This window comes from Mirounga angustirostris, unplaced genomic scaffold (assembly GCF_029215605.1).
Source record: "Mirounga angustirostris isolate CCGP_5_RB_7025 unplaced genomic scaffold, mMirAng1.0.hap1 SCAF_1, whole genome shotgun sequence".
In the NCBI taxonomy this organism is placed as follows: Eukaryota; Metazoa; Chordata; class Mammalia; order Carnivora; family Phocidae; genus Mirounga; species Mirounga angustirostris.
The window spans coordinates 102,604,274-102,627,742 of record NW_026991709.1 but is presented as its reverse complement, the minus strand read 5'-3'; the positions used below and the strand labels follow the sequence as shown (position 1 = coordinate 102,627,742).

The 23,469-nt window shown below is 40.3% G+C and overlaps 1 long non-coding RNA gene across 3 annotated transcripts in view; it reads right to left on the bottom strand.

Annotated features, from left to right (window-relative positions):
• Positions 1 to 23,469, bottom strand: part of LOC123863664 (uncharacterized) — a 74,177-nt gene that overhangs the window by 43,533 nt on the left and 7,175 nt on the right. For 2 of the 3 annotated variants that reach the window (XR_010409858.1, XR_010409856.1), the window contains exon 2: positions 20,375 to 20,485. This is a non-coding gene — a long non-coding RNA (uncharacterized LOC123863664). Of the gene's footprint in view, positions 1 to 20,374; positions 20,486 to 23,168; positions 23,313 to 23,469 lie in introns of all 3 variants that reach the window. The other variant, XR_010409855.1, reaches the window with a different exon arrangement.

Sequence of the window (23,469 nt, the reverse complement as noted above, 5' to 3'; positions counted from 1 at the left end):
GAGCATCTTATCAAAAGAATCACCTATACTAAAGGTTTCTCTCTGGAGAGGGGAAGGTTTGCGGGCTGTTAAGAAAAGCAGTGTTTTTTACCATATCTTTACACTAAGGACACTATTTCTCCCAAGACTCAAACCTTTTCTCAGGGGAACAAGATGTCAGCAGTCTATCGTTAATGCATCATCTTCTATCTGCTAAGAGATACCGATGGGTCCCTGGCCATGGAGGCGGGCTTGTCGTGGGTCTGCCCTACAGCTTCAGCTAAAATTAGGCTTTATCTCAGCTGGAAGGGTCTCCTTCTTTTGTGGAAAGCTATTTGGGATGGAAAGGGATATAGTTCTTATTTTTTATGAGCCACTTCTGGCTAAGGATAACTTCACTGGGTGATCTCAACAGTAAGGAAAAGGGGAAACACCCTACACATTTTGGGTATCCTGGAAAGAGCACCCCTTTGAACTCTGCCCTGCCCATTGCCACTGGCCATGGCCAAAATTAGGGATAGACTGTCCTGGGGGCCTATCCCTGCTAGGTGGAGACACTCATTTAAAAATAAACAAAACTGGAGAAAAAGCTACTGGAATTGGGTCTGCTGGTCAACAGACTATCCATAGGACAAACACGGTATGAAGGGGTCCAAGAGAGAAGCCAGGAGAAACAGAGACACAGAAAGTTAACAACCTACCTGCAAATTCACCCCATAGAGCAGACACTATCTAATAGCCACCTCTACCCAAGGCCCGCTAAGTGACTGAAATACTAAGTGCTGTAAAAGAGGAAAGAGCCAACGAGGAAAGCGATTCTGTGGGTCAGGGGGCAGCAAGTCAAAGAAAACTTACAGAGGACATGGGACTTGTGTTGGACCCTTAGAGCCCAGACCAAAGTAAAGTAAAGCAATCTCAGAACCAACAGCTGTAACTCAAATGATATTTTCAGGTATCTGAGTCAGGGATATGAATTGTATACATGAGGGGTCTAGCATACTAACTTACTGAAGCTTGAGCTGGCTCATGTAGTAATTTTTATTAAACTATGAATTGACTTAAACTGGAAAATATTAGTTTTTTTTAAATGACCAAATCAACCCAAGTGGCAATAAACCAACCATATTTTTCTAAGATGACCAATAAAAATTAAAACAAAGGCGTTCATTCATTCATTTGTTCCTTTGTCTACTAGTGCCAGTCAATGTTCTAAGAGAATGTAAGGTTCTTGCCTTTGAAGCTTACAGTTTGGTAGGGGGAAGACAGACAATAAAACAGATTGAATAAACAAGTAAGTATCTGGAAGTAATAGGTTGAAAATAAAACCAAGTAATGTACTAGAACTATTAATTCAGATTGGGTGGTCAGGAAAGGATTTTCTGGGGGAAGTGACACTGGATAAGAAAAGGAAATGATGAGTAGGAGCTGGGAAGGCGAAGATAGGGTACTGGGATGATTGTTTCAGGCCAAATAAACAACCATGAAGGACCTAAGGTAGGAGCACTTAATGTGTTCAAGAAACCAAAAGAGAACAAGGGCTAAAAAGTGGTGAGCAGGAGGAAGGTGGGACAAAATTAGTTAGGAAAGCTAGGAGGACCATGTCACGGTAGGCCTCATGGGCCACGGTCAGGGGCTTGGACTTTGCTCTAAGTGTGATGAGAAGCCACAGATGGTTTCAACTGCTGAGTGGAAAATGGGCTGTACAGAGTGAGAGGCGGGGGCAGGGAGACCACACCAGGTGCCGTGGCAGTAGCCTGGTGAGAGAGGGTGATGGTTTGGATGAGGCATGCATGCCCGCTGACCAAATCTCAATTTTTCCATTGCCATCATGGGAAAGCATCAGCAAGCTGTTCTTAAGTTACCTGGTGGTTGAAAAACAAAAATGAATTCTCCCAAATAAGATTCAATCAAACCATATAGGGATGCCCTTTTCCAACAAGCCATGCTAGAGTTGTCTTAGTCTCAGACAAAAGAATAGAGGAAACACCCCTTTTGGTGTCCTTGAATCTTTAATAGCTTTGGAATTTGAGAAGATGAGTTTGAACTAGCTGGACTGAGTCTTGGACAGCAGAGATTGAAAGGGAGTTTGGCTGCCATACTGAAGAGCAGGGGACACCCCTGCATCTCCAGCTAACTAAATCAGCAGTTATCTGTCCTTTTGGTGGAGGATTATTCCTGTGGAAACTGAGTTTTGTCTTCAAAGGATCATAGAGAGTAAGGTTAGAGAACGGGAGTTGGGATTTGAATATGAATCTCTTCTGGTACATTTTGAGCTCTTCAGCAAATCACACCCCAGTCTAAAACTGGTTCTTCTTGGCTGGGTGGGAGAAGAAAGGGTTAGATTTCATCAGTCACCATGTGCACAGAATATTATATAATGGTCTACAAGGTACACAGAAATTGTAAAATGCATATTATTATTTGCCAGATGCCAGCTGTGTTTACATAACTTGATTTTCTTGGTTAGTGATCTCCATTTTGTAAATTAGTTCAAACCAATAAATCAAACTCCATTTCATGCTATGAGAGAGCTACAGATTAAGCTAGCAAGCCCTATGTGGGGTTCTTTATAAAAGAATAAGAGAGTCAAACTTGTGTTCTTAATGCCCATTTTATATGCATGACTTGAGTTGAGTTCCTTATGCATAATTCATGTGGTCATTTACAGGCTTTTTCATGACTCTTCCTTTAAGGGTTAACTAACAAAGGACGTTATCAGCCATGGCAACCAAGATGTTATGCAAATCTATCTCAGAGCCAACGGAAAAGGGGGTGGGTTGATTAATTAAAAAGATAGAGGAGGAAAGAGGGATACACATCCCTCTTGATGTTACTCATCATTTATTAATGTATTTAACTGAAAAGAATTTTGAAGGGTAAATACGTGTTCGTGCATTTCCTCTGGGTGTGAGGGCACTACTTATCCTGTGAGCAGCCATTTGAATGAATGCAAAACTACTGATTTCATTCATTTCATTTCCTCTCCCTCCAAGGAACAGCATCATGAGAAGGTGGATTTGGTATCAGGTGACACCAGATTTTTGCTCCCCTTAGCCCATTAAACTAATCAAGTCACTTCTTTTAACAACTCACTTTCTTGCATATGCAGTACAAATAAAAATATTTGTCCCTATTTATTTACCTTGGTATAGGGTGGGAGGGGACTACACAAGGGTATGAATAGGAGAAGACAGCAGTTATTGGGAGTCATCTGGAAGCTGCATGTCAGAAGCAGAGACCAAGAGAGGTGACTCTCCCAGAGCTATTGAGGTGATAGAGAACTAAGTGAAAGCAAAGTTCCAGCAAAGCATTCCCACCACAAAGCTGACATAGCTGCTACTCCTTTAAATTGCTGGAGAGAAACAAAGTGGGATCCTCTAACTCGCCAACTGAGACTTTGCAATTTTCATTTCCAAAAACTGATCCAAAAGCAGTGATAGGGTCTGACTCCTGAGTAGTTAAAATGTTTACCCTTTACCTGAAGAACAAATGTTTCCATCAAGTGCAGCTATAAAGCAAGACTGAATCAAGAAGCAAATTAGTCTTTCTTTTTTTCTCTCTCTTCCTCTCTCCCATTCTCCCACTGCCCCCCTGCTCCATCCTACCTCTCTCTCTCAGGCTTTCATACTGATTGAAACAAGGTCAGAGCTCCTGTCCAGGAGAATCTTCCAGAGACAGAGAGCGAAGCCATCAAAGGTCTTTCTGGATTCCATAAACAGTCCCAGAATAGCTTCAAATTAATGGATGACTACTCCTTGACTAATAGAATCCCCGTGACAAGACAGCAGCCAAATTTTCTATGACTACCTGGCTTTTGACCTTATTTCCTGTACCTGAGAATTGAAGACACCTACTCCCATATCCCGAGTGTTTGCTCTTCAGTATATTCTATTTAAAATTATGGTGTAATTACATTCTAATCCCACATTACAAAGAATTTGTGGATTGTTCTGAATCAACTGTGGAGTAGACAACACCTTGTTACTGTTCCAAAATAACCTCTGTTATTTTTTGATTATACAAATAATATATGTTTATTGTATAAATTTTGAAAAAAAAGAAAAGTCTGAATAGAGAATTAAAAACTCCCTGTCAGTATTTGATGTGTTTTCTTAGTTTTTTTTTTTTTTTTCTGAACATATGTGAATACATCTGTAATTACAACATTAAAAGCATGGTCTATTTCCCCATAGAAAAAAATTATAATTGGGATTGCCTCTAATCTGGATTTCAGCACTTCATCCCAGGGGCCACAAATGATGTGCCATAAAACATAGCTACAACTACAGAGTTCTATAACCATTTAAAATTAGTCTTGAATGAGCAATGTTCATAATTCCTGCTAATATCCCAGATTACAATGAGGTCACAGAGGCTTCCAAGACACTGAATATCACTAATTTTTTTAAGAGGTGAGCATTCTTGGAACTAAGAATTCCCTTCCCAACCTTCCAGGAAGAGGAATCTCCAGAATCACCAGAACAATGGATTTTCAGAGCTTTGCTCTTTTCCTAGCAAAGTTGGTGCCCACAACCCCAGTCTCTAAGTCTGACCAGTTGTTGGATTGATATCACTGGGGTCTTTGCCTGTCCTCTCTGGAAACTAGAAGCCAGTTAATCCCATAATTCCTTATAGTAAAAAAGGTAAGCCTCTCTCAGTTTCTCATACCTCACATAGTCTTAATTCTGTATTCCTTAGAGCTTCTTTCTCATCTTTTTCCACCGTGATTTTTTTTCTAAGGAAACTTCCTACCATTCCCTTTGGAATCCTCACTCTGTGTAAAAAACAAAACAAAACAAAAAACAAAAACCTCCAAGTCTCCCATTTCTAGTAATATAGGTTATTTGGAACAACATCCTGCTGGAAACAACTAAAAAAGAGCTGAATTCACTTTTAAGTCTTCTTGAAAGAATCAAAGAAGTCAGCAAGGAATTCTAAAACTGAAGAGAAATTCTGATAGCCCAGTGAGTTCAATAAGCAGAAAAGTTACTAAGAGCATGTGTCCATTCTGAAAATTTTGAACTTTGGCTTTAATGGCCTTGTGGGTGAAGGGCATATTTACCAATCCCTGGACCTGCACAAGACCGAGGGTCTAACAGGAGACACATAGACAGGCTCCATAGTAAGCTAGGATTTCCAAAGAGTACAGCCTGAGAGTGAAGCTAAACTGGCTCACCCTGGGAACCTCAATCCTTAAATCTACAAGGTGGTCCTAGGTTATTAGTGTCCCAAGATCCCAAGCAGAAGCAAAGAACATTCTTTCTGTAGAATTCATCATAGGTTTTGAGTTATTACAGATTTTTTTCAACTATAATGACACACGCACAATCACAGCTAACAACTCCAGAGCAATAAGCAATAAACAAAAACCCTCGTGCACAACCTCAGATACTGAAAGTATCAGATAAAGACTATAAAACAATTATGCTTGTGTTTAAAGTTTATGAAAGACAGGCTTGAAGATATCTGCAGGGAACATAAAACCATAAAAAAGCAATATAATGTATTTAGAAAAGAACCAAATAGAACTTCTGTGAAAGAAAAATGCAATAACAAATTAAGAATTCAGTGGATGGGGCGCCTGGGTGGCTCAGTTGATTAAGCGACTGCCTTCAGCTCAGGTCATGATCCTGGAGTCCCTGGATCGAGTCCCACATCGGGCTCCCTGCTCGGCAGGGAGTCTGCTTCTCCCTCTGACCCTCCCCCCTCTTATGTGCTCTCTCTCATTCTCTCTCTCTCAAATAAATAAATAAATTCTTAAAAAAAAAAAAAGAATTCAGTAGATGGTTTTTGATGCTGCTGAAGAGAGAATTAGTAAGCTGAAATATGGGTCAGAAAAATTATCCACAGTGGAGCACAGAAAGACAAAAAAATGGAAATCACAGAAGAGAAGGTAAGAAACAGAAGACAGAGGGATAAAGTCTAATGTGTATTTAATTGGTGTCAGAAGAAGCTAGATATTATTGGGGCAAGACAGTATCTGAAGAGATAATGGCTGAAAATGTTCCAGAGTTGGTGAAAGATGCCAATCCAAAAATTCAAAAATCACTACAATATTTAGCAATATACCTAAAAATGTTAGACACATTATAGTGAGAGTACAGAAAACTAGAAACGAAGATAAATAAAACCCTAAAAACCTCCAGAGGAAGAAAGGCATCAACTTCAAAGGAGCATCAATTAAACTGACAATTTCTCAACAGCAATAATGGAGACAAGAAGACAATGCAGTCCTATCTCCAAAGAGCTTACCAAAGATTACTGCCACTTGAATTTTATTTTTTTTAAATATTTTTATTTATTTATTTAACAGAGAGAGACAGCGAGAGAGGGAACACAAGCGGGGGGGGGGGGGGGGAGGCGGAAGAGAGAGAAGCAGGCTTCCTGCTGAGCAAGGAGCCCAATGCAGGACTCAATCCCAGGACCCTGGGATCATGACCTGAGCCAAAGGCAGATGCTTAACCATCTGAGCCACCCAGGCGCCCCTAGAGCATAACTCTTTTATTTTCCACTGATATCCATGCCACCAAGCTCAGTCGCCCACTATCCGTCTTGATTTACACACACACACACACACACACACATCCCTACCTTGGCCCATTGACTGAAGACATTGGCCCTGACTCCAGCTTTCTCTCTGACCCATCTCACAACATCGCCAAGAGTGACTTCAACATCCACATGACCAAATCAGCTCACAACCCGCCCTTCAATTGTGGACACCACCCCCACCCCCAGTTTCAATACTCTTTGATCTTAACAACCCATTCCCATGGTCATATCCTGGACCCTAAAGTGCTGTTTTAAACATTTTATCTTATTTTTAAAGCACAAAAGCAATACAAACTCACTGTAAAAGAAACAGTGTAAATACTATTAACTTTTTTTTAAAAGAAAGAGACAAAAAGAAAATTAAAATCACCCATGATCCCACCCTCCAGAAATAACAAAACATGGCTGTGCGTGTCTGCCCCCAGGTGTTTGGGTGCCTAAGAGAAAGCCAACCTGTCTTTCACAGCATGGGCCTGTCCTTTCAACTAAACCATGTGCTTGTCTGCATCATGTGACAATGTCTCTTGATAGTTAACAGCCAACAGTTAACCTGTGTTCTGTTCTGGATGCAGGTAGACCATTGCTTTGACCTTAACAAGCTGCCTCCTCTCTCTAAATTATATTGCCTTTTCTGTAGAACAAAAGCATTGCCTCTGATGGGTTTGTTTTTTTTTTAAGATTTTATTTATTTATTTATTTATTTATTTATTTATTTATTTATTTATCAGAGAGAGAGAGCACAAGCAGGGGGAATGGCAGGCAGAGAGAGAGGGAGAAGCAGACTCCCCACTGAGCAGGGAGCCCGATGCGGGACTCGATCCCAGGACCCTGGGATCATGACCTGAGCCCAAGGCAGACGCTTAACGACTGAGCCACCCAGGTGCCCCGACTCTGATGGTTTCTAAGGTCTCTTCTAGTATAGGATATTCATATTTCTAAGACTTCCCTAAAAGCGAAATTTGGGGGAACACCTATACAGTCAGCCTGGGCAGCTGGCTTACCGTACCATCAAGAGCCAAAGGCCCAATCTGACAAACACTGTTATCATCCAGAAGGCCCGCTGTACGGATTCACAGCGCTGGTGGTATTACTGTGCATTTTTAATCAGGGGCTATTATGATGAACAGCATTTTCCCATTTCTATTTCCTGCACTCCCTTGACACCTCCATTCCCATTTTCAAAGGATATGGAAACAGCTCGCTTCGCTTCAGATGTCAGTGTTTATTAACAATAGGGCAGGACAGATGTGCATGTGAACCAGCAGAGATTAAATAATGGAGACGGACATAAAAGCTTTTTATGTTGATGTTCTTACATATCATTTATTGACAATACAATCTTGTTTAATGCTTTCCAATCCCATTTCGGGGTTTGTCAGGAGCATGCTGGGACATTGTTCACAAGCCATTTTGTACCAATTCCTTGGTAAGCAAGTGAAAAATCTTTGGAGGGTAGCAGGCTAACGGTGGCCATAAGGAGAATTCAGACCGTGATTCTGTGTTTGGTGCCCAAAGGGTCTCTGCTCCCCCAAGCACTTGGTTCAGACAGCTCCCAGGCTCCATGCCTGAGTGAGGTCTGATCATCACCTTCCCCTTACTGAGCCCCTCCTGCTCACCCATTTTGCTTACTTGCAGGTTGCATGAATGACTGGCAAAATTCAGGACTGTGACAGAACTCTGAAACAAGCAGTTGAGGCAGACAAAACGCCTCGGTCTATGGGAGCGTGGGATCAAAACGAGACATTACGATTTGGTGAATAAGTAGAAGACTACAAACAGAATACTAAAATCCCAAACAAATGTAAAAGCAGTGTTTACATGGTACATCCAGTCCAGGGTCAAGTACCTCTGAGCATAAAGAGAGATCAGGAGCTGAGAGGAATACCAGGTGTGTGTACCGGCAATCAGAGAACCCCTGACCCACATCAACATACCCCCACACTGCATATTTAATATGGAAATCTATTCAAAAATAGTTGAAGCATATTTAACATCAGGTTTCTTCACATTTACTGAAAGAGTATATAGTACAGTAGTTAAGGGCTCAGGCTCTGGAACCAAGCATAGCTGAGTTCAAACCCTACTTCCACAAACTACACTTTTCTCAAGCCAAATGGGAATGATAGTAATACCCCCTTCCTAAGATAATTGTGAAAATTAAATGAAAGGATGCACATAAAGTACTGCGTATAGCACCTACCACATCCAGGAACTCAAAAATCATAAGCTATTGTCATGGGATGTAGGTGAGCTCTTTTTTGGCTACTTGAGATAAATGGTTAGAGATTAAGTCAGTTTCCTTAAATCTCGACCAATACTAGCAAACATATTGATATATATATAAGCTTAGTTCCAGTACTTGTGATTATGATTTTCTTTAATTCCACCTATCTTCCTCTTTACTTATTTATTTATTGTCCTGTGATGTTAGGACAAGGTTTTTTTGGTAATTTTATATAGTTGAAAGTCCCTGTAGAAATTTAAATGGTCATATTAATTTCTTTAGTTCTGCCTTTCTGAAGTAACTAGCACATGGTAGTGTGTCTCTTTAAAATAGGAACTTGTCACGTGTCGAAATTATTCTTTAAAAGTATAAACTTCTGGGGAGCCTGGGTGGCTCAGTTGGTTAAGCAACTGCCTTCAGCTCAGGTCATGATCCTGGAGTCTCGGGATCGAGTCCCGCATCGGGCTCCCTGCTCAGCGGGGGTCTGCTTCTCCCTCTGACCCTCTTCCCTCTCGTGCTCTCTCTCTCTCATTCTCTCTCTCTCAAATAAATAAAATCTATAAATAAATAAATAAATAAATAAATAAAGTATAAACTTCTATACAATCACTAGGGCGTATTTTAAGTGAGTCATTTTTTTTCTTTCAAAAATTCCATGTATGCAAAGATTTAAAACTATAGGCAGTAAAATTCATGGCCCAAAAGGGCCATCAAAGTTCAGGCAGCCTTAAGGACACGGCACACCGTCAGCACTGAATAATAATGTATCTTAACCATTAACATTGACTCTTTCTTCGCGTTTCGAGTTTTATGAAAATCGTGTATAGAAGATGTGCCAACCTTGGGGATCGTTGTGCACAGTGCTCGAATGTGGAAGCCACAGACGTGCACAGTGTCATGGGGGCGGTGCCTGCACACCAAGTAGATTGGGGGAGACTCCAGGATTGATTAATTCAGTGCTGGATCACCAAGGACCCAGATTCTACATTTCCACTCTGCTATTTATCCTCACTGGGTCACCTTGGTCCTCAGGCTGCTTGCCTTTCTGGTAACTTCCCATCCAGATAGAAGGGTACCCAAAGGGAGAAGAGGTAAATATCCGACTTATGCATTATGTTTTAACTTCCCCCTCTGGAAGAAAAGGATGTCGCTTTCTTTTCCCACCAAACACATGCCCCTTCTTAGTCCTCCATTCTCCCAATAGAGTTACATCACCATTTTGATTAGAGAGATATTCAGTGTTTACACTCTGATGACTATTTAGACATTACTCAGACTGAGTCAGATGTTATCCTATGATTTATAGTCTTTCTTGTAAAACTTTGGGCTTTCCCTGGAGTTTACAACTACCTATTTTTATTTACTTATTTTTGAACATACTTACTATTGATTCAACCAAAAAGTCTCCATTAATCATCTAAATTCCTCTCCAGATGTTCGGAAACATGAGAAATTTATAAAATCATATTCTTGAAGAATTTTCTCTTAGAGACTTCTGACCTGTTCTGATCAGAGCTAGCTGCCATTTGGGGATACTTGTTAACATCACCCTAAGATGTTCTTTTTTTCCGTCTCTTTTTTTCAGCAATTCTTTTTTTTTTTTTGGTTTACTACTGAGTTTTTGTGGTGCACACCCTTCTGTAGCCTCCCTCAAAAAAAGGAATGGATCAGAGGTAAATTTATAAGATCTTGAAAATGTCCTCATCTTCATTTGCTTGATAGCTTGGTGGGTATAGAATTATAGATTGTAAAACATTTTGTTTCTGATATATTTGAGGACATTTCACCACTTTCTTCTAGCTTCTAGTTTTGCTGGTGAAAAATCCAGAACTGTTATGATTCATCATCCTTTGTTACATAATCTGTTTTCTTTTCTCTCTAGGAATTTGTAGGATCACATCTACATCCCTGTGTTATGAAATTTAATGAGATGATGCCTTGATGTGAGTCTGTTTTCATTTATGCTGATAGCCACTCAGTGAGCTCCTTCTGTTTCCTTTAGTTCCAGAAAATTTTGTTGAACCATTTCTTTGTTGATTTTTTCCAGTTCCACGTTATAAACTTTTTAATTGCCAATGTAATAAGCAAAACACATAAATTTTTAAATGTCTGATTTTCATTTCTTTGGTTATAGTGATGTTGAGTATATTTTCATACTATCTTTACTGTTTTTATTTCCTATGTTAATTATCTGTTTGTGCCCTTCATCCATTGCATACCCTTTCTTTCTAGCAGGACTTTCCCTACTTTTAGGCGAAAGATTCTTCAGCCATTATTAAAGTATTAAAAAACAAGAAGAAATATAGGAAGACAATTCATATGATGCCACCACCCAAAGATAGCCAGCCACAGTAGATAATTTGGTGTTTTCTTCCATCCTTCTTTCCTTTTTGTTCTATGCATATGATTGTGGATCATGTTGTTATCTGACAAAGTTGTGATCATTCTGTTTGTACAATTACGTGCTCTACAATTGTATTTTTTTATTTTTAAACCTCTGAAGAAGGCACTTTCAAATGTTGAGTCACTCAATTCTTTTTTAAATTTTTTATCAAAGAGTTCTATCCTAAAATCCTAATTTTCACTAGGCCCACATAGCACTTGCTCTGAAATCAAGGCAGGGAAAGGGCTGTATACCTCTGGAGACATGTGTAATTGGAAATTTTAAAAATAGTTCTGTGACGAAAGGGAATAGGTTCAAGATAAGGGTTGTGAGTCTCTAAGATTCCAAACTCAGGAATTCCCCACTCTTGGCAGAGCTTCCTGATTTCTCTCTCTTTCCCTCAAGAACTGTACCTAGACCCTCTTTATTCTCTCCTTCCAACACTCAGGTCTTCACCCCACCTTTCTTTCCTCACTGCCCATTCTAGATCCTGGTGGCCCAGAGGCCTTCACCCCTGGTGAAGAACTCTCCAGATTTCTTTCTCCAGAAATCTTCATGACTCACTCCCGCACCTCCTTCCAATCTTCACTCCCTGGTCACGCACACCCACACCCACTTGGGCCACACTCCCAATTCCCTATACCTTATTCCACGGTTTCTTTTGTTCCTAACCACGCAAAAGTATGGTCTTTAGTATTTATTCTGTGTCCCCTATCCACCCCACTCCTGAGGTTAGAGATCTTTGTTATGTTCACTAATGTATCCCCAGAGAGACTAGGACAGTGCCTGGCACATGGCATGTGTCAATAACTTACTCATTTTGTTGAATGAATAAACGATCGCTCAAACAAGCACTCCACATGCCTTTACCACCCTGGCTCTCTCCCACCCTCACTGTGTCAATTTCCAAACTTGAATTTAGATAACACTCATTTTTTTCAGCCTCTGATGCTGTGGCTTCTACTATTTTCAGGCTGCTGAGAGTCTGCCAAGTGGATACACCACAAAATCATATTGCTAAGCCTCACGTGTGCCTTTAATCATACCTAACCATTTTTGTATTTAGCTCATGTTGCCTCCCTAGCAAATTCCACACTGTGATGTTCTAGAGCACCTTTCCTTTTTGAATTTGCACAGAGCCAGACTGGAGTCCCACCTATAGCCCATGTTCAGACCTGAGTGGTTGTTTTCATTTTTGCAGTACCTTTTTTCCAGCTCTTAATTTGTCCGTACATTTGTTGGCCTCTTTCCCTCATCTACTTCTAACTTAAGCACTCTTGCTGAATTTTCAGTCTACTCACAAGCTGCCCTAAATCATTTTGTTTTAATAGAGAGAGTTGTAAGTTTTCGGTTTGTTCTTTTGTTTTTTTGTTGTTTTTTTTTTCTTTTAGAGTTCTTAGGTGATTTTAAAAGGCTCTTTGGAGCTTAAGCTTAATGGCTGCGTTATATTCCATTATGTAATAATGTACTTAACCTATACTATGTTGGACCCAGATATATTTTTCCAGTTATTTTGTTATTGTAAAAACTTAGAGACATAAATCTTTACTTTGCAGTTCTGCAAATTCCTTATGGTAGGTTTCTAGATTTATTGGGGCCAAATGGTATAAACACTTTAAGATTTATGATAAATTTTGCCAAGTTTCTTTTCAGAAAAGCTGTACTGATTTATGTTCCTAGTCACAGTGATCATTTCATTATACCTTCACCAAGACTAGGTGTTCTCATGTTACCATTTTTTCCCCAACTGGATAGCCAAAGAATAGTGTTTTATTTTAACTGCATCTCTTTGACCATTCAAGTTATATATAACATTTTTTCACATATTCATTAACTATTTATACTTGTCTTTTTGCAAATTGCCTATTAATGTTTTTTTTTCTCTTTCATCTATTGAGGTATTCATGTTCCTAAACATGATTATTTATTTATTTGACAGAGAGAGAGAGAGAATAAGCAGGGGGAGGGGCAAAGGGAGAGGAAGAAACAGGCCCCCTAAGTAGCAGGGAGCCAAATTTGGGACTCGATTCCAGGACCCCAGGATCATAACCTGAGCCGAACGCAGATGTTTAACCAAGTGAGCCACCCAGGTGCCCCATGTTTTTAAACATTTTGTGTGTGCACTTGATAAATTTAGTGTAGTAACTATGTGTAACATTCAGCAGAAGTAATTTTCCAGTTTGATGATTGCCTTTTCATTCATTTCTGCCTTTTTATATACACACTGTTTTTTGTTTGTTTTTAAAGACTTACTTATTTACTTGGGGGGGACAGAGAGAAGGGAAGAGAGAAACTTAAGCAGACCCTGCACTGAGCAAGGAACATGACAGGGGGTGGTCTCACCACCCTGAGATCACGACCTGAGCTGAAACCAAGTCCAACGTTTAATCGACTGTGCCACCCAGGCGCCCCTGTGCCCACTGTTTTTAAATCTTATTAAAGCTATGTATCATTGCCTTTGGACTCTTTGCATTTGCTTTTAGCCTTGAAGAGTCTTCTCTGATCCAGAAATTTGATACTCTCCTCTAGTTTTTGTTTTTAATAGTTTGAGATTTATTCAAGTTGCTCTTCATATACTGGCATGGCAAGTGTTATCATATAAATTTTTCTTCCAACTAACCAACCACTAATGTTCCAGTTTTGGAGTTTTAGCTGGACCAACAAATAACACCATTTCCCCCTCGTGAATTAGAAACTACTTAAGAGATAAGGATACAATGTGGGCAGATGTTGTCTTCTTAATGCTGTAAAGCTGATTGAAACATGTAATGTTAGATAACCAGCCAAAATAATCTGCTAGTGCACCTCCTCCCTGGATTAAGCTGCCTCCCCCCGAGGCCCTGATAGACGCCCAGTGAATCCCAGAAGTGCAGGAGCAGGAACCCTCTCACTAAGGGACCCCCAAGCAGGGGGCAGACCAGCATCCAGTTTATCTGCAGGCCAGCAGATCCAAATGAGGGAGGAAGGGCTTGAGTCACAAGCACTCTTGTTTCTCTTAGAATTCTAAACTCATCAGTCAGGTATTTCCCTCTTCCTCCCCTAGAAAGGAGAAAGTGAGGGCTTGGGAGGGGAGCGGGCAGTGTGATTCTAGTTGATGACCCTGTACCTAGAAACACACACTCAGGAAAACAGCTTCTCTCTATCCCTTCCTCCCTCCCCACTCTCCCCTCCCCTCCCCCCACCCAGTGACATCCAGCACCATTCACTGAAGAACCCTTCACTGCCGTCCTGTTTTGTGATGCTATCTTTATCATTCCTGTGGATGTTCTATGGGCTATTTCTGCCCTCTCCTGTTTCACTAAACTCCACTAACAGTAGAAACAAATTGATAACATTATTGCTATTTTCTGTTGTCTTTTACTTTCTGGGAAAGCTGATCCCTCCCCGCCACCCCTCTTCTTTTTCTTTCCTCAAAATGTATTAGTTACATTGTCTGTTGTCCTCTAGATGCACTTTAGAATGATTTTGTCATATTCCAAAAATAACCCTTTGGGGATTTTGACTGGAGTTATAACTATAATTTGGTAGGAATTGACATTTTTATAATATTCCATTCTCCCTCCCAAGAACATGGTATGGTTCTATTTATTGAAGCTTTCTTTTATATCTTGTAGTAAAATCTTGTCATTTATTCATATAAATCTTTCATATTCCTTGTTAAGTTATTCCTAGGCATTTTATCTCTTTTGTTGCTATTGGGAATGCAATATTTTTCCCGTTATGTTTCCTCACTGGTTATAGTTAGTATATAGAAAATCTAGGGGTGCCTGGGTGGCTCAGTCATTAAGCGTCTGCCTTCAGCTCAGGTCATGGTCCTGGGGTCCTGGGATTGAGCCCCGCATCGGGCTCCCTGCTCTGCAAGAATCCTGCTTCTCCCTCTCCCACTCCCCCCACTTGTGTTCCCTCTCTTGCTATGTCTCTGTCAAATAAATAAAATCTAAAAAAAAAGAAAAGAAAATCTAGTAATTTTCAGATATTTATCTTTATATGTGTGTGTGGATCTTTCACATATTAAGTCATTCTTTTCATTCTTTTATTAATATCAATATTTCCCCGGGCCATGCTACTAAAATCATCTCAGATCTCCTCGCAAAACCCTGTGTTCTCTGTTCAGTCCTTACCATCCTTGACTTCTTTGCTGACCACTCTCCTCCTTTTTAAAAAGCTATTATTTATTAAGTACCTCTTGTGAGTCAGGAATTATGCTAAGTGCTTAATTTAGATTAATGCATTCAGTCCTCATGATAGCCTTATTTTAAGTAGGTCTTATTCTACCCATTTTACAGATGAAGCTGAGACTTAGAAGGATAAGCAAAATTCCCCAAGGTCACACAATAAGTAAGGGGTAGTATTGGGCATTCATGTGTTCAAAACCTTTTCAATCCTTCGTCGTCTTCTATGACATTTTTTTGCCTTTTTCCTTTTATCCTGTATTCCTGTTGTTCATTTTTAAAATTTGGGACATTTTCGGTCATTTTTCTTTCAACTGTTTTTTCTGAAGTTTCCTCCTTCCACACTCTCTCTGGGACTCTGATGACATGAACATCAGACCTTTCGATATTCTTCCATAGGAAAAAGGGGTTCTGCCTTTCCTATCCCCTCCAAATCTTTTTTCTCTGTTGTTCAGACTGGATAATTTCTATTGATTGTCTTCAAATGTACTCACTCTTTCTTCTGTTATCTGAGGCCTGCTATTCTGTCTATCTGGAGGGCTTTTTATTTTGGTGTTTGTATTTTTCAGTTCTAAAATTTCCATTTGGTTCTTTTATATTTTCTACTTCTTTGCTGAATCTTTCTATCTTCCCATTCATTTCAAGACTGCTTGCCTTTACTTCTTGGAGCATTTCTATAATCACTACTTAAAAGTTACAATTCCAAAATCCGTGTCATTTCAGCAGGGGCATCTGTCGCTTAGCTTTTCTTATGTGAGATGACATTTACCTGTACGACGAGTAATTTTGGATTGTACCTTTGACATTCTAAATGTATGTAATGAGACCTGGAATCATGCGAAGATCCTATGGGGAATTTTGATATTTTTGTTTTAACAGGCAATTGACCTGATTGGGGTCAGTCCACAAGTTCCAACCCGCCTTCTGTGGATCGTAGTTCCAACAACAGTTCAGTTTTCAGTGTCTTTGCAGGGCTATTCAGATCTGTGCCCTGTGTGTGCCATCCAGTGACCAGTAAGGGACCAGCATGATGTCAGTCCACAGGTCTGTTCTCATAGTCCAATAACCTGTTTAGGATGCAGGTCCAAGTGAGCCCAGGAGTGAGCCCAGGGGTTCATAAACTATCTGATGGGGTTGATTTCCTGAGCTGTTCTACCTCCATGATCTTCTTGATACGTTTTCATTCCCGGGCACTTCCCTTTCAATCTGGGTGTTTAGTCTCCCCCCACCCCCTGGCTGTGTACTTCCCACAACACAGAGTATTCCCAAACGTGAAATACACACTCAATATGATAAGGCCAATTTAAGTGCCGTGTCTCCCAGACTCAGCCCCACACCCAGACCAGTGACAGTTTGCAGGGGGATGCCTTGAGCTGATTAGCTCACACCAGTTAGGATGTTCCTCAGGGGCTGAGGATGGGCTGGACATCTGACAAAATCAAGGTGCTGTGAAGAACAGGGACATGGCTGCTGGGGAGACAACGAACAGTGTCTATACACTGCTTCTTTCCTCCTTTTCTTCCCTAAACCACTAAATGTTACCATCACCCTCCTAATCACTCAGGCTTTTAAAACCTCTGTGTTTTCTTCACCTCTGTGCTTCCCCTTTCCGACCCCTGTGAACATCCAGTCGGTGCTCAGCCTAAAGATGCCTCTTCAACAGGGACTCTCTCTTTGATGTTCTCTGTCTAGCCAATTTTAAAGCTTCCTCTTATTTCCTTGCCCTCAGATTTCTCCTCTCCATAGTCAGCTTCCTTAGCATTGTGATCAAGCCTCCCCCCCCATCTGCCCTCTGCCTTTCCAGAAGTATCAGTTTTGCATGCCCCTGGGGTCACCAGACACCCGCCTCTACCGCATCTGCTACATTTGACTGAATGTCAGTCCTTAAACATACACTGCAGTTTCTGCCTTTTGTGCCAGCTGTGTCTTCCCAAAAGACCCTTTTAACCCAATCACATTAGCCAAGGCTCAGTGAACACGCCATGTTCTCCCTGAAGGCTCAGTGACCTTACCAAGGTAGAATCTGTCTCTTTCCCCTTAGGTTTTAGGACATCTCTACTGTAGCTCTTGATCACATTTGCCCTGAGTTCTACTATTATCTCCTTCATCAGGGCATGAGCTACTTAAGATGCAAGACCATCTCTGATTCTCTTTTGTAGTCCCCAACGTATCTGGCCCAGTACCTCAGACGCAGTAGATACTCAAGATACGGTTGTTTCATTAGATTCAATTAAATGGGCTTGAATCTTTAGCCTCTACTGTAACATTCTTGGGATCAATGCAGTCCAGAAAAATTATCCTCCTTCTAATGGACTTCTGTAGGTATCTTGCTCAGAAAGGAATTTAATAAGAGAAATTATTCTCTCCCCAACATAGCCTGGGCACTCACCTCTATGCCACTGTAGTTCCTTACAGTACTCCTCATTTTATATCATTAATCATTGTTTAATTATTTGGTCGGTATCTCTCCTGCCCCAAACTTTGACATCATTCTTTGAGGGCAGAAACTGATAATTATTCTTCTCCACTGTATGACTAACACCTACCACAATTTCAGGTTTGCTGAAAGCACTCACAAATACTTATTCCTTGAATGGAGTTCAATAATTAAGAGCTTCTGAGGAGAAATAAACAGAGGTTTAAATCTGTTATACAGCACTGCAAATTGCAGTGATAAGAAATAAACTCAGAAGTCTAGAAGCAACTGAACAACAGAAAATAAGAAACACCATAAAATATAATCTGTCCTTATCAACACAATCTCAACTTATCCTTCTCCCATTCTCTTCACTCTTTCTTAACTTCCCAAATTCTTTCATTCTTTCTTTTCCTCCTTTGTTCATACATGGGGATGGGGTTGCCAATTGTCTCCTTGTTTCCAGTCTCATCTTCTTACATGTGATTTAGAGTTTTTAGCTTGTCTTATGGCTGCCTAGATAAAGTTGATATTTCTTTGCCCCGTCCCTTGCAGCTTAGTGTGGTCATGTGACTAAGTTCTGGCCAGTGGAATGAAAATAGAATGATGTATGCAACTTTGGGGTCATACCCTTGAGGGAAAGAAGTATGCTCTCCCTTTCCACTTATCCCCTTCCCAACAGCTAAAATGCAAGTGTGATGTCTGGAGCTACAGCAGCCACATTGACCCACAAGGTGGAAGCTACATGTTAGGGTAGAGCAAGAAGATGAAAGTAGCTTGGATCCCTAGCCCCATGTAGTTACCAAACCCACCTTGGCTATCCACCCACATTGTTAAGAAAGTGAGCTAGAGAAATGCCTACCTTATTTAAGCTGCTGCTACCTTTGTCTTTAAAATAACATCAGTATTTACATCCTTAATAATACAATGCATGGCCATCTTTATGACCATTTTTCCCAACAGAAAAAAAAGGGGGGGGAAATGAAGGTACTTTTTGAAAAAATCCTGCACCTATAGACCAAAATTCTTGGCTATTTACCTTGTGACAATACTTCTTTCATCTGGAACCTATCTCCAGAAGAGAATGGTATGAGCTATAGGTGCAAGATGTCTCATTCTCAAAGGATAATGTGTGTTACCACAGGGGAATTAATGCAAGCATAAGACACTTTGCAAGAAACAACCCATGTCCATCAATAGATGAATGCATAAAGATGCAGTACACACACACACACACAATGGATTTCTCAGCCATAAAAAAGAATGAGATCTTGCCATTCATGACAACATGGATGGACATAGACGGTATCATGCTAAGTGAAATAAGTCAGACAAAGACAAAGACCATATGATTTCACTTACACGTTGAACCTAAAAAACAAAATGGACAAAAAGCAGAAATAGACCCATAAATACAGAGAACAAATTGATGGTTGCCAGAGGGGAGGAGGACTGGGGGATAGGCAAAATGGACAAAGGGGAGTGGGAGGTACAGACTTCCTGTTATAGCATGAACAAGCCATGGGGATAAAAGGCATAGGAAATATAGTCAATAGTACTATAACAGTGTTGTATGGTGAGCATAGTATAACATGGAGACTTGTTGAATCACTATATTATATACATGAAACTAATGTAATATTGTGTGTCAACTAATCTTCAAAAAAAATAAATTAAAATATTGATAGCTTTTAAAAAAAGACATTTTTGGGGTTTCCTGGGTGGCTCTGTTGGTTAAGCATCTGCCTTTGGCTCAGGTCATGATCCCAGGGTCCTGGGATTGAGCCCCGCATCGGGCTCCATGCTCAGTGGGGAGCTTGCTTTTCCCTCTCCTCAGCCCCTCTCCCTTGCTTATACACGCTCTCTCTTTTTCTCTCAAATAAATAAATAAAATCTCTAAAAAATAATAATAATAAAATATAAAAAAAGACGTTTTCCAAAATTTTATAACATGCTCTATATCTTGAAAACATATAGATGCTTGCTATCTTGTGATATTTCTATTAAAAAATAAAGTTGACCTTTCAGTATCTAAATGAGAAAAGAAAAGTTGTGATTGAATGTCTACTGAGAATCGTTTTGGTTTTAAGTAAAGGGTTAGAAGTCTGTCCCCATTTGGACTTTTGGGGCCAGAGGGAAAAAATCCAGCAATAGCATTACCCATTATTATTTAATGTTACTTTGAGTAGACAGCAAAAGAGGTTCTATTGAAAAAGTCTTCTGAATTATGTTTGTCTCTCAGGGTTCTGAATCTTTCATTCACTTCCCCCAAAAAAGAACTAAATACTTACTTTAAGGTCTGAAAAAAGCAAGGGAAATTATTGGCCAAGGATCCCCCTAAAACACTTAGGGTGAGTACTGAGATACTGCGCATTTCATTAATTTAGGGGCTGAGAACTGTGATTGCTTACTAATATTTATGCAACTTCTCAAACTTATTAATGATAATAACTTCATATTTTGTATTTAAAAGAAACAGTAGACTCTTAGCATTCTTAGATTTAACCTCCTGGTTTTTATCCATGAAAAACTTGGGATGTGTATAATATGACATGATCTTATATTTTGCTGCATTTCACAGAGGAAATCATGCCCTTGAATGATCCATTTGACAGGTTCACAAAGGTCTATGAATGTCAGGATCTCACCTTCAGAATTATGACTATCCTCTCTTCAGCAGGAGGCTTGCCTGGTTCGATGGACCTTGTTCATCAGAAATCTGGAGTGCTTCCTTCTATAGATCCTAGAGTTTACAGTGCCTGAAAGACCAAGAGAAGAGACCATCTCCTTTCAAAACCCTTTTGTTAGTCATTAATAATAGAGAGAGGCAAGTGTTAGTTACTGATCCCTTTTCTCTACAAATTATTCTCTTGCTAAAGGGACAGAGAAAATATTACTAGTAGATGTGCAGTTTGGAAGGAAGACTCAATCAAGAGATCTCAAATGAGTGAGGCCCTTCTCAGTGGCTTCCTGGATTAGAAGCTCTGATGCATTCATTGCTCTATTCAAGAACCTAGCACAAGGTCAGGCGCACAGGAGGTGCTCAACAAATATTTGTTGAATGAATAAATAGATTCTATGGATAATTCAAGGAAACATAAGAAATATTCCTGCCCTTAAAGAGTTTACCAGTTATACCGACATAATACATAAATAAAAAGAAACCAATTTTCTAAGAAGCTAAGAACTGGTACTGATTTTAAGTACTGTAGCTTTGCTGGAAGGTAGTTCTCTAAGGCTTAGATGAAAAAGTTGAAGGTGAGATGAGCCTTAAGAGAAGGGTAGGTACAGGGGAAGGAATTCCAGAGAGAAAGATGGGCATGAATATGTAAGGTAGAGCCAAACACACTGGGCAGATACGATGGCAGAAGACGGTTGGGGTTGAGGATGAGGTTAGAAAAAGAAGCAGAGGCTCTGTGTGGAAGGCCTGAGCCAGCCAGCCTGAGCCAGCCAGACTTTTCTATGGGTCACAGGAAGCCCTTGTGGTTTGCTCCCCTGGAGGAGAGAGCCAGGCGGGGGCAGGAAGACCAACTGCTCTCTAGTCCGCATGTCCAGGTAAGAGTCTAACTTAAGGCAGTGGCAGGAGCAATGGAGAGAGGAATGAGATCGGGAAGCACAGTGAACCACCCCTGTAGGATCCGTGAGATAAAGCTGCAACACTTTTCACTGGAATCACAGGAAGCGAGTCAGTTCACTGTGGGCTGCTTTGACATAAGATGCACTAGAATAAATTCTAAAGTAGAAAAAACTTTTCACTTATAAAACAGTTCTATTAGCTTGGCTTAAAACATTTTTTCAGAAATATTCAAGTTCATTTATTTTTAAAAATACACAAGAGTAGGGGCGCCTGGGTGGCTCAGTCATTAAGCATCTGCCCTCGGCTCAGGTCATGATCCCGGGGTTCTGGGATCGAGCCCCGCTTCGGGCTCCCCGCTCGGCAGGAAGCCTGCTTCTCCCTCTCTCACTCCCCCTGCTTGTGTTCCCTCTCTTGCTGTGTCTCTCTGTCAAATAAATAAATAAAACCCTAAAAATATATATATAAATATAAAAAAATAAAAATGCACAAGAGTATACAGAAACAAGTAAAAACTACCCCAAATCCCACTCCCATCCACCAAGATTACTGTTATTATTTTGGTGAATACCTTTCCACACGTTCTTGTATGCACAGATATATACAAAGTATGATAGAATTTTATTAATGTGTTCCATATGTGTTGTTCCACAATCAATTTTCCTCAGCCCCTAATATGTTGTAAACATTTTTCCATGTTGATAAACATTGACCTACATATCATAATGTCAGTCTGCCTATATCACAATGTTCCATTAATGGATATTTAGATTCTCTCTCTGTGTGTGATACCATAAACAATCCTGTGATTAACCTTATTATGCATATAATTTCCCATCTGTATAATTATCTCCAAAATCTAAGAGGTTTTGGTTAGGTCAAAAGCATATATAATTTTATGTTTTGATACCTATTTCCAAACTGCCCTCCAAAAAGTACATCCCTTCATTCATTTACTCAATAACTATTTCTTGAACACCTACTCTGGACCAAGCACTATTCTATATGCTGAGAATAGGACAGTGATTAAAATGGACAAAGTCCCTGCCCTCAGGGACTGTACATTCTAATGCAGAACAACAGACACTAAACAAACAACTAACAGGTAACATATTGTCAAGTAGTGGCAACTGCTAGGAAAGCAAAATAAAACAGTAGCAGGCTGGAGAGTCACAGAGTGGACAGAGGAAAAAGTGCATTTTACACAAAGTCGTGAGGAAGCAACGATGAGGAAGAGACATGTGATCGGACCTGTGAAGATAGCCGAGGGTAACAGTGGTGCAGAGAGAAGAAACAGGAAGTGCAAAAACCCTGCCGTGAGAACCTGCCCAGCATGTTCCAGAAAGGCAGTGACTCCTGAGAGTCGCAGGAAATGTGGGTGGATAGGGAGCCAGGTCAGACCTGAGAATGCACACTAGGAGCAGTGTCCGTGAGGGGCTTCGCAGCCATTCGTAGAGGTGTTTGGATCCATTATATCGGCCAAAGGGATCTGAGATTCTAGTCTGAGAATAGTAAAAGAGAAGGGAGAAAGATGGGACCAGATCTGCTTTTGTGTTTTGCCCCTTCTCGGTCTCCTATTCATTAGACACTCTGCTGAGCATGGAGCCTGACGTGGGGCTCGATCTCATGACCCTGAGATCATGACCTGAGCCAAAACCAAGAGCTGGACACTTAACCGACTGAGCCACCCAGGCGCGCCAAGACCTGTCATCTTAATAAAAACTCAGGCACATGGGCTCATGATAGCTGATTTATATTAATTTTCCCCAAGCCATCTAACACAGAATCTTTAACACAGAAGGTGGTATAAATATAAATATTTGCTGGATAAACAAAAGAATGTATTGACAAATCTTCTCTAAAAGTACCTTTACTTTGTAGGTGCTCTTCTATTGTTTTGATTAGCGTCAATTTCAGAGGCTACCTTTTGACTCTCTTCTCCAATTCTGAAGCTCTTTGAGGACAGCTCCCTGAGCCCTGCCTTGGCATCTTCTTACATCTGCGGGGAAGGTCTGAGGAATTTAAATGTGACCAAAGAGAGCAGTATTTAAGACACAGGTTTGAGTAAACCCAGGGCTTCACTCTGCCCCAACATATCTGCCTGAGATCACAATTTCTTCTACAGTGATACTTTAGAAGTCACACAGAAAAAAAAAAATACTAAATAAG